General features: G+C 44.5%; 1 protein-coding gene and 1 long non-coding RNA gene across 8 annotated transcripts in view; both read left to right on the top strand.

Annotated features, from left to right (window-relative positions):
* Positions 1-504: 504 nt before the first annotated feature.
* On the top strand, positions 505-5,434 carry LOC130150858 (uncharacterized). 2 transcript variants are annotated; one of them, XR_008822405.1, is made up of 3 exons: positions 505-578; positions 1,113-1,338; positions 2,485-5,434. It is a non-coding gene; the product is annotated as an uncharacterized LOC130150858 (long non-coding RNA). The 2 variants fall into 2 exon arrangements; XR_008822404.1 differs by lacking the exon at positions 505-578 and having other exon boundaries at positions 1,031-1,338; positions 2,485-2,726; positions 2,858-5,434.
* An 8,202-nt stretch (positions 5,435-13,636) lies between these two features.
* Positions 13,637-17,641, top strand: part of WASHC1 (WASH complex subunit 1) — a 46,769-nt gene continuing 42,764 nt past the window's right edge. For 2 of the 6 annotated variants that reach the window (XM_056341144.1, XM_056341148.1), the window contains exon 1: positions 14,737-14,868. The gene's annotated coding sequence lies outside the window, so the exon portion shown is untranslated. Of the gene's footprint in view, positions 13,659-14,736; positions 14,869-15,395; positions 15,555-17,641 lie in introns of those variants that run through there. The other 4 variants (XM_056341152.1, XM_056341147.1, XM_056341150.1 and 1 more) reach the window with 4 other exon arrangements.

The following is a 17,641-nucleotide window of genomic DNA, read 5'->3' as shown; positions in this document are numbered from 1 at the left end:
TGTTTTAAAATATTTATATGTCAACCTAGCTATACCCCACTGAAGAGAAAAAAACCCCAAACCAACATAGAAAGAATCTGAAGTATTTGTCCTTACCACATCTCAGCTCTATACGTTTCATTTATAGAACAAGATATTTTCCCTGTGCTTCTGATGTTGTGATATCCCTATGAATTAACAACTCAACAGCCCCAAGACGACAGAGGGAATTCACCTTGTTGCAGATTTCAGTTTAAAGAATGTAGGTAGGACTGCAGACCATACCACCGGGCTTTTAGGTGCAGGACTAAGGATGAAGACAGCAGAGGACTCCTCTTGGCTTTACTCAAAGAGAGCCCACTTTGCTTACAGGCCCTCGGTGGCGTCCTGTTTCACCTTGAAAGTGTGGCTTGTTTAGTCTGTTGTGTAACAGGGGTAAGCAGATGCTGACTTCTCAGGGAAAATAAGGGCAGGACAAATCAATAAAGCATCTGGCCTGATGTGCTACATGCCATATAACCTCATACAGCTTGGAACATGAGTTTAAGAAAAACCTATCTCCAGAAATGCCTCTGGTACCACTGTGAAGATCGTGAAAGGTAGAGAATTTGTCTAATTCCTTGACATTTTGTCACTATAGTTAATCTCTGTCATTGTTGACAACTTGAAATATTTTTCTCAGTTGAATTTATCCTTTTTGCTTTCCAGCCATGAGTATTTGTGCTATTCTCCAGTAGGGTAAAGAGCTCCTTAGTCCTAAAGCTTTTCTCTCCTTGAAGGTGACTGGGCAGATCACCTGATGGTATTATTTTTAGCAAGCTAAACGGACTGGACTCAACTCTAAATAATGCAGTTTTTTAAAACTTAAGTCTTTTGGGTTTTTTTTTCTTGCTTTTGAGGTAATCCTTCAGACTTGATGATACACAGTGTGGTCCAACTACAGGCAGGCCAAATATTTGCTGAAGAGGTCGCTGCTCAGATGCATTCCTGTCTCTTGTTGATCATTATTTATGGGGTCAGGCTTCTGCTTGGGTTAACCTTTGCCTTCAAATCTGCTTACAGACAGGATCCCTTGTGCTCAGACATGCTGACTTGTGGTAAATATTTCTGTGTTCTATTTTGGTGACTGAAAGAATTTCAAGGAGCAAATGAAGAGACAAAAAGGATCCTGTGACACAAAACCAACAGAACTTGCTCCAGACTCTTCCTTGAGGAGCATAGCAGAATTGCTTCAGACAGCTGCCACCATCCACATTGCTGCAACTGGCTCCATACGGTAGAACCTCTGCCTACAGAGCCTCTGGCAAAGGGCACAAAAGACCACTCTGTTTTGGGACACTCAGATGTAAAGACCAGGAGGTAGGTCATGGTGGCAGATCACAGGTCTAGTTTTTGTGTTGCATGCATCAGCTTAACAGAAGGTTAAGATCTGGGTGCAAGCCATTCTGTCCTGTGAATTTCTTCACAACTGATGGGATTGTGGCAATGGTTGAAGCCAATCTAGTGACAAGGCAAGCAGTTGAAACAGAGTGTTTAATTTGGCTGGAGAGAAATTCCCCGCTGATGAGCTAGCTAGCTTTTTTGCTCATCTCATAAGTAAAAGAAATCTAGCAGACCTTTTCAGATAGTGAGCGGAAGTATTTTCTCAAACACTACACTCATTTATAAAAGAGGGAAATGAGAAAAATTCCCAAAAGCTCACAGCAGCACTGCTTCTCCTCTCCATCCCGTGCAGAGATGACGGTTCAGTTACTCCTTCCCTCTGCAGCACTCCGCAGTGCTCACCTTGGGAAGGTGGAGAGAGAAATAGCAAAGGATAAGAGGGTCTTGCCCCTGGAGGAAGGAAGGGCTTAGAAGCCAGAAGCAGTAACAGTGGCTGGATGGTGGGGAGAGACAACCAGTGTGTGTTGGGAAGCATGATACCTAGGGAGACTGGTGAGAATTGACCGGGGGCAGGGAACGGAGGATGCTAGGCTATTTGTCGCTGGTGTGGGCAGAATGGAGGCAGGGGGAAGGCTGATGTTTGTTTTGCAGGCAAGACTGAGACGGAAGTTGTGGAATAAAAGTGAATGTGTAGAAGGAGGCAGAAAGTGTGAGGGCAGGAGGTATCTGAAGTGCTTCTCAGTAAACTGAAGACAATGCATGAGTATTTGTTATAAAGACACACTGACTATGGTCAAAAGGAAGACTCAGAACTTGAAAGTTAGGTTGAGGTCCACTGCGTAAGATTTTAAGAGCATATAAATAACAAAAATCAGCTGCCTAGGAAAGAGAATTACAGTAAGAGCAGCACAAAGTGATACTTTCCCAAAATATGCTTCCAACCAGACTTCCTGAGCCAGAGATGATACCCTTGCATTAAAAAAAAGAACCCTCAGTAGTGTTCTGTCACTTTGTCTGGTCTCATCTTGAACTTGTCTGCATTTTTAACATTCGTATCATCCTGTAGCAGGGAGCAACAGATCTTTGCTCCAGCTGTACTTACCTAACACTCTTTCTGTGCAGAACTGAGCATGTACAAGGCCAGCATCACAAACCTGACTGAGGGTTCAAGGACACATCAGAAACAGAATTCTGTCTCCAAAGATGTCACTGTGCAGGAGCACATAGATACCTGGGACCTGGTCAAAAGACAACATGCATCTTTCCATTGACTGTCCTAGTTTCAGATCTGAATCCTAAAGGACCCAGAGCTATTTGCTGATGTCTTAAGTTACGATTTGTTTAAAAGCTTCCCATCTGTTCAGGTTTGTACTCTTGTTCAGGTTTGTACTCTGTTTCATAGACATTTAAATTACTGCTGGATGGATGTGGTAGAATGATGATTTTGGAAACATTCTCATTGGTTTTTAATTTCTTATGTGCTGTGTTTTTACAGGGATCAGCACAAAAAGGCAAAACACAACGAACTGTGACAGAATATATAAACCAGCATGAACTGCCTACAGATAAATGAAAACTGTCCAAAATAATAGAGACCGGTGTGAATCATGACCAATAAGCATATTTGTAATAATAAACATGTCATCTGTGTCAGATAAATATTTCACAAATATTTATTAAGATAACAAACAGATGATTAATACAGAGACATCCCAAATTCAGATCATGTCTCTCAGTTCTAGTAGATATGTATTATCAGCCAAATCTGCCAAAATAAATCTGGCGCTCTCACAGAGGTCATCATACCTCACAAATTAAAAAAAGAAAAAAAAGGGGGGAAGAAAATAAAGGAGAGTACAAAGAAGAAGAGAGAAGGCAAGCATTTTTTTTCCCTTTCTACTAGTATGACATAGTTTAGAGAGATCAGGCTGCATTAGTGCTACTAAAGATGATATAAGCATGATGGTGATAAGAAAAAACTGAAGGCACAGTTGAGGGAGAGGCTTCCCCTGGTAGCTGCATTTCTGACCCCAATCCTATAAGCTGCTCCAGGCAAGCAGGTGCAAGAGGCCTCATTTTGAAATCAGTGGGTTCAAGCCAAGCAGAAAAATCTGTATAGCTGGAACATCAGCCTGCAGTTGCCATTTACCTCCTTTTGCCAGTCTTTCAGATGTAGATAACACTTTGTTGGTATGGCATGAGTTTTGGTGTGCTGAAAAAATGTGACAGAGTATTTATTCTTCAACTCTGGTGGTTGCAGAATGAAGCCAGTCATTTTTAAAAGTGAACCAAAGTTAAATTTCAGGATGAGCTAAATAAAAAGAGTTGTTTCTTAGTGCAAACCCATACTAGTGCATTGTGCAGGTGATGGATGTACAGTCCTGAGCTTCTGGAAACAGAGAGGCTGAGGTTGTAGCAGCAGTGGGAATTCTTCCGTAACGTACATTCTGTATGTTTCACAGCATAGATTTCAGGATATAAATATTATTACACCAAACTGAAAAAACAGGCCTATAAAATACTGAATGTGACCGAGACAGTATTGGTTCTGAAACTAATTTTTTGTATTTCCTTCCCTTCTATGAAAGTAATGGTGCATACCCAATGCCAAGATCCTGCTGCCTATATTCAAAGAGGGACAGGAGGCACTCATAATGTGACAGTCTGCCTGTCCTGGCTTGGTCTTCAAAGAGGAGTAGGAGCAAAAACTATCTCATCACTGATAGTGCTGGTTGAGATAAACCCAGGGAGCTATTGTGATGGGACCCAAAGTGGAGATGTTCTGGCAAGTGCTGGCATTTTTACCACCCAATATGCTAGTTAACCCTCTTCATCATTACTGGTACTTCCAGCGGTGTCACTGCTGCTTCGGCTGAACTGGTAGGTAGCCCTGATTGGAACCTGTCCTGCTTAAACAGCTATGCTACAGCTAGCGAACTGTTCAGTGAGCTCCTGAAAGATTAAAACCCTCTCTTACGGGTAAGAGTCAAGCTAAGCAGAGCTAAATGCAAGGGTTCACTACATGCTTTCAGAGAGTAAAACTCACAGTGACTTTAGTGGCAGCTGAGATTTCACCCTGCATGACATCTATATTGCTTTTCTAGTGGTTCTGAGGTAGTGGTGAATATGAAGTACTTTGCAGTGACAGAGACAGGGTAGAGTATTGTACCACAGTTTGCATGGCTATAGGGAATAAAGCCCAAAATAAAATCAAGAACTCTCAACTGGAAATACCAGCCAGCATAAGAGGCAGTTGCTGCCCTTATTCCCTACTGGAGCTAGTGCCATCACTGCCAGGCCAGTGTGAATTTTAAGGAATATTCTTGTAGGTGGTTTTATATTTTCGTTTGCCTTCTGATAAGTCCTACTTACTCATTTTGACGTACCCCCCAAAAATCCTTCTCTTCCTTTATGTTTATATATTTGGATCCTTTCAGATATTCTTTCCCACCCACAGCAAGTTTTTTGGTGAAGGTCCTGAATCCTTTGAGTCTTTTCCTTACAAGCCAGCTTCTTGCTCCTAATGCTGTTTGACTTACCTGTCCTGGCCATCTCTGTGCTTAGCCTACTTCCCTGCATGCCAGAAAGGTCAAGTCTCTAAGTCCCCTGCACTGTACACGGATGCATCCACAACCACCCGCTTTAAAGGCAGGAGTACCCCAAGGCTTTGCAGGCAGAGGGCACCTGTGCTGTCTCACCATTCAGTGCAGGATGCAGCTTATCTTTAGCAATCCAGCTCAGCATCTCTGCCTGGCAGCAAAATACTTGGACAAATGTAGATAGAGAGGCCCCCTCAAACAAACAAGGGATTTCTGGGCTCAACCCTGGTTCTCTGCATTCAATGGGAAATTCAAGGACATATTCATGATCCGTACAGATCTGAGAACACACCTTTCATTGCTGATTGAAGTTCAGCCTGAGCTGAGAGGTTAGGAACTTGGCTGTGTTCCTGTCTTCTTTCCTGATGAAAATTCTTGGTTCCGGCTCATGTTAATGGATATGCTCACTTACTACTGAAGGCCGTGTTGAAATGGATGTAGTGAATTGTCATAAATTGTTTGTTTGCCAAAATAAATATCCTGTCAATGCAAAATAATCTGTGAATTTGAGGTGCACTCACTGAATATTTTGGACATTTAAAACAATGAGGACAATATTATAGAAATGATAAAATGCTTCTTTTCAATGTATTTTCAAACAAATTGTTTAGGTGCCCTAGATGAAGTCATAAGGTGATGGGGACACAGGTGAATCCTACACCATCACTGAGCTACTGTCCTGTTCAGCAGCTCCCAGTCAGGATGCTCACATGGACCATGACAGAATGATCCAATGTCACATGCCAGAGGGGTGCACCAATGTAACCCATTTCTCAGAGAAGAGGCTTTAACATGGGATCATAAGGTGCACTCCCTTCCTGCTCTCCAGTTGGTATGAAACGCCCCAGACTTGTGAGTTTTGAGGGTGGTTTTTTTCTAAACCCTTTGTCTTCTCCCAAGAACAGGGAAGAAATTAAAACCTGCAGTAGTTAGTTATTGATACTTAACTTGACTATTTTTTAAAGAATGAGCAATGCAGTTTAGCTAGCACATAGAAGTACTGTTAGAAATATTTATTAAATAAATGCACTGGTTTTATTATGGAACAAAGACAATGATACTGTTAAAAGGGATGTTGTGTTGCACACTATTATTTTTGCCTGTTCACATCTCTCTAAAACAGAGGGGGGAATTAAAGGCTGAAGTGGGAGTTATATATCCTACTACTTTGTAAATGAGTAGAAAGATTATAACTGTAGGTCTTAGAAATAGAATTAAGTAGGGACCTGATGTTATAATACAGATGCAAAACAAATTCATGTTTCTAGAGAAAAATCCTGTGAAATTAACATGGCATCTTGGTATACAGTTATTACAAGGTAGTTAATATGGCATAATTTTAAAGACCACCAGGAAATTTGGCCTGCAGCACAGAGGAATTATAATAGCCTGATATGGTAAGCTTTGAAATGAAATAACTTCATGTGAATACTTAACAGCAATAGAAAGCATTTGAAAGATTGAAATGCAAGAGTAATAATGTCAGTGGAAATGTTTAACATGTATTTCACTGCTTATTCACAAAGAAAATATTTCAGGGAAGGATTTCAAGTTTTCACTCAATTTCCAGCTGAGTAGAAATTGTAAAACCATCTCTGACAGTGATGGCTAGGCTCTCCTATGAATCTAGTCCTTTGCTTTTATTGCATATACCTGGGAAAAAAAGGCAGAACTAAAGTTGGTTCCAACCAAACAAATAGCAAATAATTTACCCTAAAAATATGGAGGTTTTATTATTTACCAAATACACTGAAAACAGTGTTTTAGGGTTGACTTTGGAAAAAAGCAGAGTTTAATTTTTTGGTTCAACAACTGAATCGAATAATCAATTATTCACACAGTCCAACCATTTGAACACCCACTTAAATCCTAAAATAGGAGCTTGCCATTGACAGCAAAGAGGGTGAGTCTCATTCCCAAGGAGTATTGATTCCTGTAACTTAGTTTTCATATTTGAAAAGTCATTTCCAGCTTGAAACTAACTCTGCAGGAACAAGATATTTTTTTAAGGATTTTTTTCAGTGCAAGTTTTTCTTTACCATGTGTTACTTCATTTTCTGAAATATTTTTCTAGGAGGCAATGTCAAAAGCATAATTAAATGATGCAGGACTGAGTCCTAACTGATGGAGAAAATAATTAAAACTAATTATTTCATGAAAGGTTTTGGGGTTTGGGTGGGGTTTTTTTTGCTTTCACTCCTCATTTTTCTGTTTGGAAGCAGACAGTCCTAAAATGTATTGAGTGTCCTGCTGTCACTATTTAGACAAGCATTTGTCTGCAGGTTCTTAATATACACTAATATTTTCAGTAGGCTTTTAATAGAACATCTTTTTCTCTCTCCAGTTAAATTTAAGTCTAATCTTTAATGTAGGGTCTTGCATCTTTTCATGCTTCTCTTTTTATTAACTTTCCAGATATATTCAGAAATCCTCTCATTTGTATCCAGCAATGACTTATGTCTCGAAGCATTAAAATGTACATTTAAAAACAGTGAAGCTAATATAGGTAACTGATAAAATGCTATTAAAAGCTCCTGGTTTAAATATACGTGATTTGAAAAATATTAATTTTTAAAAGAGCAATTTTTTAACAAGGAAGAAATGTTCTTGGAAATTCCATATCTCTCTCTATTTCCCCTTGCCTCTCTTCTTTTAGGAATTAAAAGTCCCAAAGAATTAAAAAAAAAAAAAGGCACATCCAAAGCCAGGTAGGGAATACAGCGAATTTTCATCAGAATCCTGTCATTTATTTGAGCCTTTCAGAATGACAAAAAAATATTAAACTTCAATTTTTTTGGAAACAGTGTCAATATTTAGCACCCACATTGTTCTAAAGGAACTTGATAGAGGTGGTCAGAATCAAAAGAAGAGTGATGTTCATGCTGACTGAGTAACATGGTAGGTGGTAGTTGTAGCTGGCTCCTTTATCCTTGGGTTAATGTCCTCTTCACGTGGCAGAGTGGGATTAGTCAGTCCATGACAACTCCTAACCTCACTATAGCAATAGAAGAACAGCCAGCAATGGGGTTCATGTCTGCGACAAAGTGGAGAGGGTTTGGATAGCTGGATTTTGGTTTGAATATGTAATGGTAACCGGGATTGCATGGCAAATAGGACAGTACTCAAAATTCGATGAGTCTTGTATGTGTTGACTTTAAATTAAACAAGTAATTTGTGCCTGTAAGTGGATGCCTTAGAATACTTGTTGCTTTTCTCTTATGACCATGGCTGTTCTTAATACTTCTTCCTTTCCTTTTTTTTAAAGGCCTGGTATGGGATGTTTCATCTCTTGCCAGGTAGTCTAGCAGGAATACTCTGTTCAGTTCTGCAAGAAGCATGGATTTGATCCCTAACTCCTGTTATCATGCTCTTAGGAATATACAGTTACAAAAATAAAAGCATTAGCCTGCAGCCATATTGCTGTGTGCTATACTCTCATCAGATCTCACATGTTCAGCAAGGTCAGCCCTGCTCAGGACTCACAGAGTCAGGGGTGCTGTGGGGACGTGGAAAGGAGCCACAGAATAAAAACATGCATATGAAACACTATCCTCATCTATGCTCCACTCCAGGGAGTTTCTAGTCTCTTGCCTATTTTTTTGTTGTCTACCTTTTTTCCCTTGTATGTACAATCATTTCATAAACATGCAAGGTTTTTCTTCTTTTCTTTTCTTTTCTTTTCTTTTCTTTTCTTTTCTTTTCTTTTCTTTTCTTTTCTTTTCTTTTCTTTTCTTTTCTTTTCTTTTCTTTTCTTTTCTTTTCTTTTCTTTTCTTTTCTTTTCTTTTCTTTTCTTTTCTTTTTTCTTTTCTTTTCTTTTCTTTTCTTTTCTTTTCTTTTCTTTTCTTTTCTTTTCTTTTCTTTTCTTTTCTTCTTCTCTTCTCTTCTCTTCTCTTCTCTTCTCTTCTCTTCTCCTTTCCTCTCCTTTCCTCTCCTTTCCTCTCCTTTCCTCTCCTTTCCTCTCCTTTCCTCTCCTTTCCTCTCCTTTCCTCTCCTTTCCTCTCCTTTCCTCTCCTTTCCTCTCCTTTCCTCTCCTTTCCTCTCCTTTCCTCTCCTTTCCTCTCCTTTCCTCTCCTTTCCTCTTCCTTTCCTTTCCTTTCCTTTCCTTTCCTTTCCTTTCCTTTCCTTTCCTTTCCTTTCCTTTCCTTTCCTTTCCTTTCCTTTCCTTTCCTTTCCTTTCCTTTCCTTTCCTTTCCTTTCCTTTCCTTTCCTTTCCTTTCCTTTCCTTTTTTCTTTTCTTCTCTTTTCTTCTCTTTTCCCTTCCCTGCCCTGCTCTTCCTTTCCCTGTCAGCAAAGGCAATTACCATGAGTGTGCCAAACTGTGTGGATGTAATGCTACAAATGGCATTTTGGAATTAATAGATAACAGTCTTCCCAGTGACACTTAGGACAGAGACCTTTGCAATCCAGCCTTCCCTTACAGACCAGTTCAAGGCGCATCAATAAGAGACGCTAGTTCAGTGCAGCTGTATAAAAAGGCACCATTTTAACCTATGATAGTAATTGATACTCATGTATGCAATGAAGAAGTTGTGTTATTATTGTTAATTATTTTTTTTTCCAGCACTGCCTAAGGACCAGCCACAGCCTGAGCCCTACGCAAAGCACGGCAGCACGTTGTGCCCTGGAGAACTTACAGTCCAACAGGCAGTGCAGGCACAGGATGTCAGAAGGGCTCTGGCATTCATAAAGAATAAGGGATGAGATGCTGGTAAGTGATGTTTAAAGCTGTGAGTCCAGGGCAGAGGAGGATGCTTGGATGTTAGGGAAGAAAGTGCAGAACCAGAAGGGGTTGAGGAGTGGACTTCGACAAGAGTGGCAGAGAAGACAAAGGGAGACAGATAGGGTGGTTCGGTCAACTTCAGGCTCTAGTTTGTTCCACTCCACTGCATCTTACCCCAAATCCCCATAACTAGGGCAAGAGGAAGGCCACATGTCTAGGGGAAGTTTGTGCAAAAAGTGTCCACAAACCTGACTCAGAAGAAAGCTTGTGCAGAAGGACAGGTGGCTGTAGGTGGCCCTTATTTTATTCCCCTGCAATAAGGGCACCTCAGAGGTAATACAGATCAATGTTATGCTTAGAACATCTATATGTCGGGGAGGGGAGGGAAGTACTTAGCATATTACTTTTGTCTCTCAAATGACAGAACATTGTTTAGTTATGTCTAGTTTCAACATCCTGTGAGCATATACCCATCGGTAGCATGTACTCAGAGGGGGTGCCCATTGTCTCCAGACACAGAACAAGGGACAGATGTTCAGGGAGGATCCTGCCTGTTCTTCTAAGACAACACTACCAGCAAAACATTAGTCAAATCTGAAGCAAAACTTGAGATCCAAACACTTACAAGTCTTAGGTGAGCTCAACCCTACATCCAACTACAGTAGCAAAACATTCCTCAGATCTGAAAAACTGCAAAACAAGAGGGATGTCTGGAGTAAGACCTGATTTGTTTTCTGGCCCTGTCCCCTTGTGCAAAAGCGACTCAGCCAGCTCTGCCTGAATGTTTGATAAACACTACTCAACAGACTTCAAGAAATTTCCAGCATCTTCAAAACACACAACACAGCAGCACTCTGTATTCTCCTCATCTTCGCTTTTTACATTTTCCCTTCAGGTTCTGAGTTTTATGTTATTAAATTTTGGTGTAAAACATTATAATAAATAATATGTAGCAACATTTTCCATCCTAAAGATATCAAAGATGGAAAAATATGATTGTTTCCATTTTTCTAGTGAGGGAAGTGAAGCACTAATTACTTGCCCAAGGTGACTTTGCTCAGTAAAAGATACTGCAGCAAGAGAAAGAGCAAATTAATCTAATGTTTTGAAGGCTCGGTTTGTTGGTTTCCTTTTTTTTTTCACTTAAGAAAAAGCACTCTGGTGGGAAAATGCAGTCTCAGAAAAGTGAAAATTAGTTCAAATATAATGTGAATCTAAAAGGGTTGACTCTTGCACATGAATTTGTGGCTGTGACACAACTACAGATGAGTGATCAGTTTGTGTATAGATAATTGCAATGAGTCTAGCCTACAGAAAAAGATGTCTTTATGCAAGAGTTCTGGGCAAGGAAGAAGTGGTTGAATATTGCAATGATGGAAAAGGTAACAGAAGAATAAGCACTCCAGACAGTTAGCCAGAGAATGGCGTGCAAAAGCACAGAAAACCTGACGTGCCCTGAGCTGCTTTGGATCAGCCAGTTGCTTACAGGATTCTGCTGGCAACTGAGAGCAAAGCAGAGCATGCAAAGCCTCTGTACAGCCCACAAGAAGATTGGTGGAAACATCTGGCTTCATTAATTCAACCTGCCAAGGGCAAAAGCAGGTTCCGACTGGGGGGGGGAGGTCCAGCTCACTACCTTGCCACCGCAGAACAAAGTGACTGAGAGTGGCAGTGCCACCATGCATAAACAGGATCTCTCTGCAGCCCCCCCAGCCAGTGTTTCCCATTGGTATAATCTTGTACAATGGCTCTGGGAAAACCAGAAGGCATTTTCCAAACCAGCAGTTAGTGTGCTTCCTAACTGCAAAGTCTCTGCCATGCTGTCACGCATGACTTAGCACGCCTCAAGGCACTGCTTTTTGCAGCCTATGAAAAATCACATCTTACTGACTGTATGGGAAGAAGGACCTCCGTCTAAACATTCCTGTACTTGGGCAACAGTGGGTAGCAGTGCTCCTTTTGTTAAAGGAGAAAAATACTGTGCGTGGGTTTGGTTTTGTTGGCTGGAACCTGTCAATGCAAAGCAGCAGCAGGGTGAGCTGGGCAGCCACAGATGCCAGCTGGTTCGCCCAAAACAGCCTGTTCTTAAGTAAGAGGATCCTTTCCTCAGGACCACTGAAAATGAGCTAGTGAAAGGTTATGAGATGTAGCCAGTGAGCATTGTTCTGGAGAGAGAAGAAATGGTGTCCATTATTCCACGGGCACAGAGAGAAGAAATAGTGTCTACTATTCCACTGGCTGGGAATGGTGTTACTTGGTTTCCACCTGCCAGTTGCATGGGCTGAGACATGCAGCTGGCCAAAGACTAGTGCCTCTAATGTTGAATTAAACACTGTGTTAAGCAGCTGCTCTCCTGATTTGCCTCCAGACTCTTTCTGTGCTGTTATTCACACCTACGTGTGCCCAGTTAGATAGGTCTTGTCTGCACAGGAAAGACATTTGATATACAACAAGGTTACACAGGAGTTCACTATGATTTACAGCCTTTCACTCACTAATAGGGTCTTCCTGGTGCTTTGTCCAGTCCACTTGTACCCTACTACCACTTCTCACATGAGGCTCACTGTATCCCTGCTTTCCATCACCTCTCTGCCCACCTGGCGTAAGATTCACTGTCTTCACAGAATCACAGAATGGTCAGGGTTGAAAGGGACCTCTGGAGATCACCTAGTCCAACCCCCTGCTAAAGCAGGCTCACCCAGAGCAGGCTGCACAGTCACAGAGTCCAGGTGGGTTTTGAATGTCTCCGGAGGAGACTCCACCATCTCTCTGGGCAGCCTGTTCCAGTGCTCTGTCACCCTCAAAGTAAAGAAGTTTTTCCTCATATTCAGGTGGAACATCCCATGTTGCAGTTTGTGCCCGTTGCCCCTTGTCCTGTCGCTGGGCACCACTGAAAAGAGCCTGGCCCCATCCTCTTGACACCTGCCCCTATGGTATTTGTATGCGTTGATAAGAATCCCTCTCAGCCTTCTCCAAGCTACACAGGCCCAGCTCTCTCAGCCTTTCCTCACGAGGGAGATGCTCCAGTCTCCCAGTCATCTTGGTAGCCCTCTGCTGGACCCTTTCCAGTAGTCCCTTGTCCTCTCTTGAACTGGGGAGCCCAGAACTGAACACAGTACTCCAGATGCAGCCTCACCAGGGCAGAGTAAAGGGGGAAGATCACCTCCCTCGACCTGGTGGCCACGCTCCTCCTAATGCACACCAGCATACCAGTGGCTTTCTTGGCCACATGGGCACACGGCTGGCTCATGGGCAGCTTGCTGTCCACCAGGACTCCCAGGTCCTTCTCTGCAGAGCTGCCTTCCAGCTGTCTTCCCTTTCTCTTTCTGTCAACTCCCTTTTTGCCTTTTAATGATGGATGTTGCAAACCTGCTGACTCCTCTTCCTCAGGGTGGCTGGGAGGGGGATATGGGAAAGGCTTGCATCAGTCTGCCATGACCTCTTGCTTTCTCTTGAATTTTATAAATGCATTGAATTGGATTTTCAGCCAAGCAGCAGAAAGCGTTTGGAGGGCTTTCCGTCAGTAGTATATAAATATAAATGGATCAGAATAGATTCTGATCTTCTTACATCCGCTTCCCTGTTTTGTTTTTGACAGGTCCTGACACCCACACACATGCTCCTTGCTCAGACTCGGCTAGATCTGCTTTTTTGTCTGCTTGGAGTTTTTGGCAGGATTTTCTACTCCTTTATAACCTTCTTCCTTTTAGAGAGAGTTTCAGTAGCTCTCACCCTGATCTTTAGCTCTTAAGCCTTGTGCCCTTATGCTGTCTGTACTGATGGGTCTTACCAGGCCCCTTATTAAAACATCACAGGGCACAGGGCACAAGCACCGCACCCTCCTGCAGGCTCTGAAACAAGGAAGCTGCTGCTGATTGCTGATCTCCTGTGCAATTTCACCAGGCCTAACATCACTCTGATGCTTCAGTCAGCACTTCCCACTGCAAAGGAGTAAAAAGCAAAGAACATGCAACAGGTAATTTATGTAATGGATTTACCCTTTTTCCCCATGTTGAATATGCATGAGCAGGTCCTGATGTTTTTAGGTGCATTCACTGTTTGAAGAGGTTTGCCTCATTTTTTTCCTTGTGCACTGTTTTTAATGCTACCTATCGGTCACAAATGTTTCCTGCGTGCATTCAAAAGCTGGTATTTGCTATTCAGACAGTGTTAAGTTGTAACTGTTTACTTAAGTCTTGAGAAATTGTTTCTGATCCTAAAGCAGATGAGCGTGCCAATACCTGTCATGTGTAGCACATACTCCTTTAAAATGTGGTTTTAATATTTACAAATGCACTCTCGAAATTCACTTTTCATCAGCATTTGTGCTGGAAGAATGTGATTGCCTGAATGTGTGCAAAAAGGGGAATATAAAAGCACCACAAGAACAAATCAGTAGAACGTACTTCAGAAAAAAAAAATCACTATTTTATGAAGTCAATTTTTAAATTGCTCAACTCTAAACATGAACACTGGAGAGAAAACAAGCAAGCGTGTGATGCAGAGATTTCCCCTTTTGCTTGCCCTGCTCTGTACCAGATAGGCGGTAGCAGAGAAGCAGCCAAGCACAGAAGCAGGGCTGCGCAGATCACCCGGCACCCAGCAGCTGCGGGCTTTTCTCTGGTTGTGGCTCTGTAACACGTGGGCCGAGGCCGGGCTGACCGCGCCAGCATCGCCCCCTTCACGGCAGCTCCGGCGGGGCAGCCAGCTGCGGAGGCGTGCTGGAGGCGTGCTGCAGCACCCCCCCGCCTCCGCGGCACCCAGCAGCGCTCCGCAGGGCCTCGCCGGTGCCCCTGGGCGGCCTGTCCCGGGGCGGGCGGACCGCCAGCTCCTGCTGCCCACACACGGCCCGCGCTGCCGGCCGGCGCCGGGGCGCGCAGCAGTGCCGGGGAGGGACTCAGGTGGTGCAGACGAGGCAGCGCCAGGCCCAGCGGCGCCGGGACGAGTGGGAGGACAGCCCACCGCCGCCGCGGGCCACCGCACGCCCCACGCCCCGTCCCGTCCCGTCCCGTCCCGTCCCGCTACTGCGCGCATGCGCAGCCCGGACCCCACCCCCAGCCCGGCCTTGGGCCTCGCCGCCAGACGCGGGGCGCCCTAACCGGGCGGAAGTGACGCACAACTAGGGGCGGAAGCGGTGCCGGGAGCCGCTTCCTGCTGGGCGCTGGGGCGTGGCTGGCTCGCGGCAGGTGAGGGGCGCGCGACGCGGCAGGGAGCGCGCGCTGGGCTCGGCGCGGCCGCGGGGGGCGGGGCCGCCCCCCTTCCCCCCCCCCCCTTCCCCCCCCCCCCTTCCCCCCCCCTCCTCCCCTTCCGCCCCCCCTCCCCCGCCTGCGGTTCTGTGCCCGGCGCTCGGGGCGGCCCGGCCGGGCCCCCGCGGGCAGCGCGGGTCAGCGGAGGGCGCCGGGGGGGCCGGGTGTGGGGCGCGCCCCGCGGCACGGCGAGGCGAGGGGCAGCTGCGGTGGGGCTCGGCGGCGAGGAGCCGGAGCCCGGGGCCCTTCTTCCCGCCGGCCCGAGCGGGGCCCAGTGAGCGCCTGCCGTGGGGTGCCGCGGGCCCTGCGGCCTGCCGCCCGCCGGTGAAACGCTTCTGGGTGGCCGCAGGCCCTGTCCGTCGGGGACCCCGCCAGGCCTTGGGTAGAAAGGGCCTGTAATGTGCAGTGGGAGTCGTAGTACCGTACCTGTCCGGGTGGGATAACAGGTTTAGAAAATCCTTTATTACATTTCTTACGTGGTGCTTCCGTGCCGAGAGCCGCGTCATCGGTTGGAAAACCTGCCAGGCAGGCGTGGAAGGCCTGGGTGGGCGATGCCGTAGGGGCGCTTGGCCTGAGCGTCGCGCTCTGGGGACTGGGAAGGGCCCAGCCTTCGGCCATCCCCACAGGTAGGCTGGGTGCCCCGTAGGGATGGGCAGCTAGGTGCGGCAGCCTGAAGGGAGGTGTGAGAAAGGGAAGAAGGTGTCCAAGATAGAAAGTCAGTGGACTCAGGGATGTGGGATATGTAACTTCTCCTCAGGAAGTTAACTAATGGCTTGTAATGGAGTTGGGGGAGGGGGGTGTTCAGTACCGATTAGCGATCAGCTAACTCAAGGGACACCACAGATTATAAAAACTGTAACTTCTCGTCCATCAGCACATCAACAGTTTGCTACCTGGAGTACTGGCAAATCAGTTCTAATACAGATTAATTTGCACAAGGGCATGTTCTTCACTGCCAGGCTGGTAACTGTGCTGTTGTAATGTTTTGTCAAATAAAAACCACATTGTCAGTGTTTGCAAGTGAACCCAAATGCTGTTGTGATAGGTGCGTTTATTGTATTAATGTTTTTCTGTGTTCAAAATAATGAGTCAGCCAGCAGTAAAAAGACCACAGAGCTACTAGACCTAGCTGTACCTATGAAGATAAGCTGCTCATGGATGTAGTGAACATTGTGAATCCACATCCAGCAGTGATGATCATTGTTAGTGTTTCTTTTAGTAATCAACAAAAGCCCTGTCATGGTAAGGATCTCATTCCCCCCTGCCAGTGTTCAGATGTTGGATGTTTGGATACCACCTGGATTTTCCCAAAGGCCTCTTTCTAAAGAGAGGCTTTTTTGTCCCTAGGGAGAGTAGGCTAATTCTTGACTGCTGGCTTCTACAGTGCAGCTTCCAACAAGGAGTGTGGGATAGTGCCAGCTGTGGTTGTGGCATTTCACATGATTCAGGCAAATATCAGATAGGAGTTTGCTTGAGATGACCTATTTACTTCATTTAGGTTGTGTGGTGGGTGTTAACTAGCAGTGATTTGCAGACAGGTTTGACCTATCCTGGAGCAGATGAGGGAGAAGCTAAAACTGTCTCTATTTCTTGCTAATTCTCTGAAATACAGAGCCTTCCTTGAGCAGTGAAAGAAAGTGGAGCGGATAGTGCTGCTCTTGCCAGAGGCAAGGGCTGGAAGTAAAGTGACTTTGGCATGTCCTTGTAGAGGCTTCTGCATTTTAGTTTTCTGGGGAATCTGAGATGCTCCAGTCAGCTGTCCCTTCCTTAGACTTTCTTTTAGGAAGGTTAGCTAGGGTCTGATAAGTTCTCCTGATATTTGATTACCTTTGTCTTGTCTGCGTAGTAAAGCTGGGAGGTAAAGGCTGCCTGATAAACCCTGTATTCCTGGGATGCTTTGGTTGGAGCGAAGCAGCCACACCTCCAAAGAGCCCTCAGGCAGAAAAACACCTGAGGCATTCTCAGAGCAACAGACTGCTAGTCTTAGCATCTGCCTGCCCTTCTTCTATCACTCTGGATATTTAAAGTGAGGTTTTAATCTTCATTCCTTCAGATAAAAAGTGCTATTCTCTTCTCTCAATTCAGGAGTTCATTGGCAAGAAAACTGAAAGCAAATAATCACCGGGAACTACTCTGCAGTCTGGCTTCTGGGTTCTGGTAATACTAGGTAGCTGTAGTTGCTGCATGCTTAGCCTGAGCAATAAAAGAGAAGGGTAGAAATTGAGGACTGGGGAAAAATAGGACTGAGATAAGCCTGAAAGCAAGGCAGATTTTTTAAATTTTTTTTTTTTTTTGAGATTAAAGGTAGTGTGCAGAAGAAGAGGAGGATTATGTCTGAAATTGTGATGTTTGTTCCCTCTGGCTGTGGTGTATGAGCCTGAAGGGAATCATTTTTATCATCAAAAAGCAATTTCTGTAGCTAATCAACTCTGCTTAGACCTATTCACAAGATAACCTTTGCTAAAAAATAGTTCAGCCAGCAGTTTGTTTAGTGGGTTATTGATTCCCCAGGTGACATTCTTTTGACCCAGCTTTTTGTCAGCTCCTGTCATCCAGGCCACCCTGAACAGGCTGGAAGACACTTCCTCACAGTAAGTGAGTTCCCCTCCTGTCATACAGAAATGCAAGCATTCCCTTTGCTTTTCAATGTATAAAACGGGCAGAAACTGGTTTGGTTGTCAGTTTGATTTGATTGTTGCCCTCATTAAATATC

Source organism: Falco biarmicus, chromosome 5 (genome assembly GCF_023638135.1).
Source record: "Falco biarmicus isolate bFalBia1 chromosome 5, bFalBia1.pri, whole genome shotgun sequence".
NCBI lineage: Eukaryota > Metazoa > Chordata > Aves > Falconiformes > Falconidae > Falco > Falco biarmicus.
The sequence above is the reverse complement of the archived record's forward strand: the minus strand, read 5'-3'. Positions and strand labels throughout refer to the sequence as shown.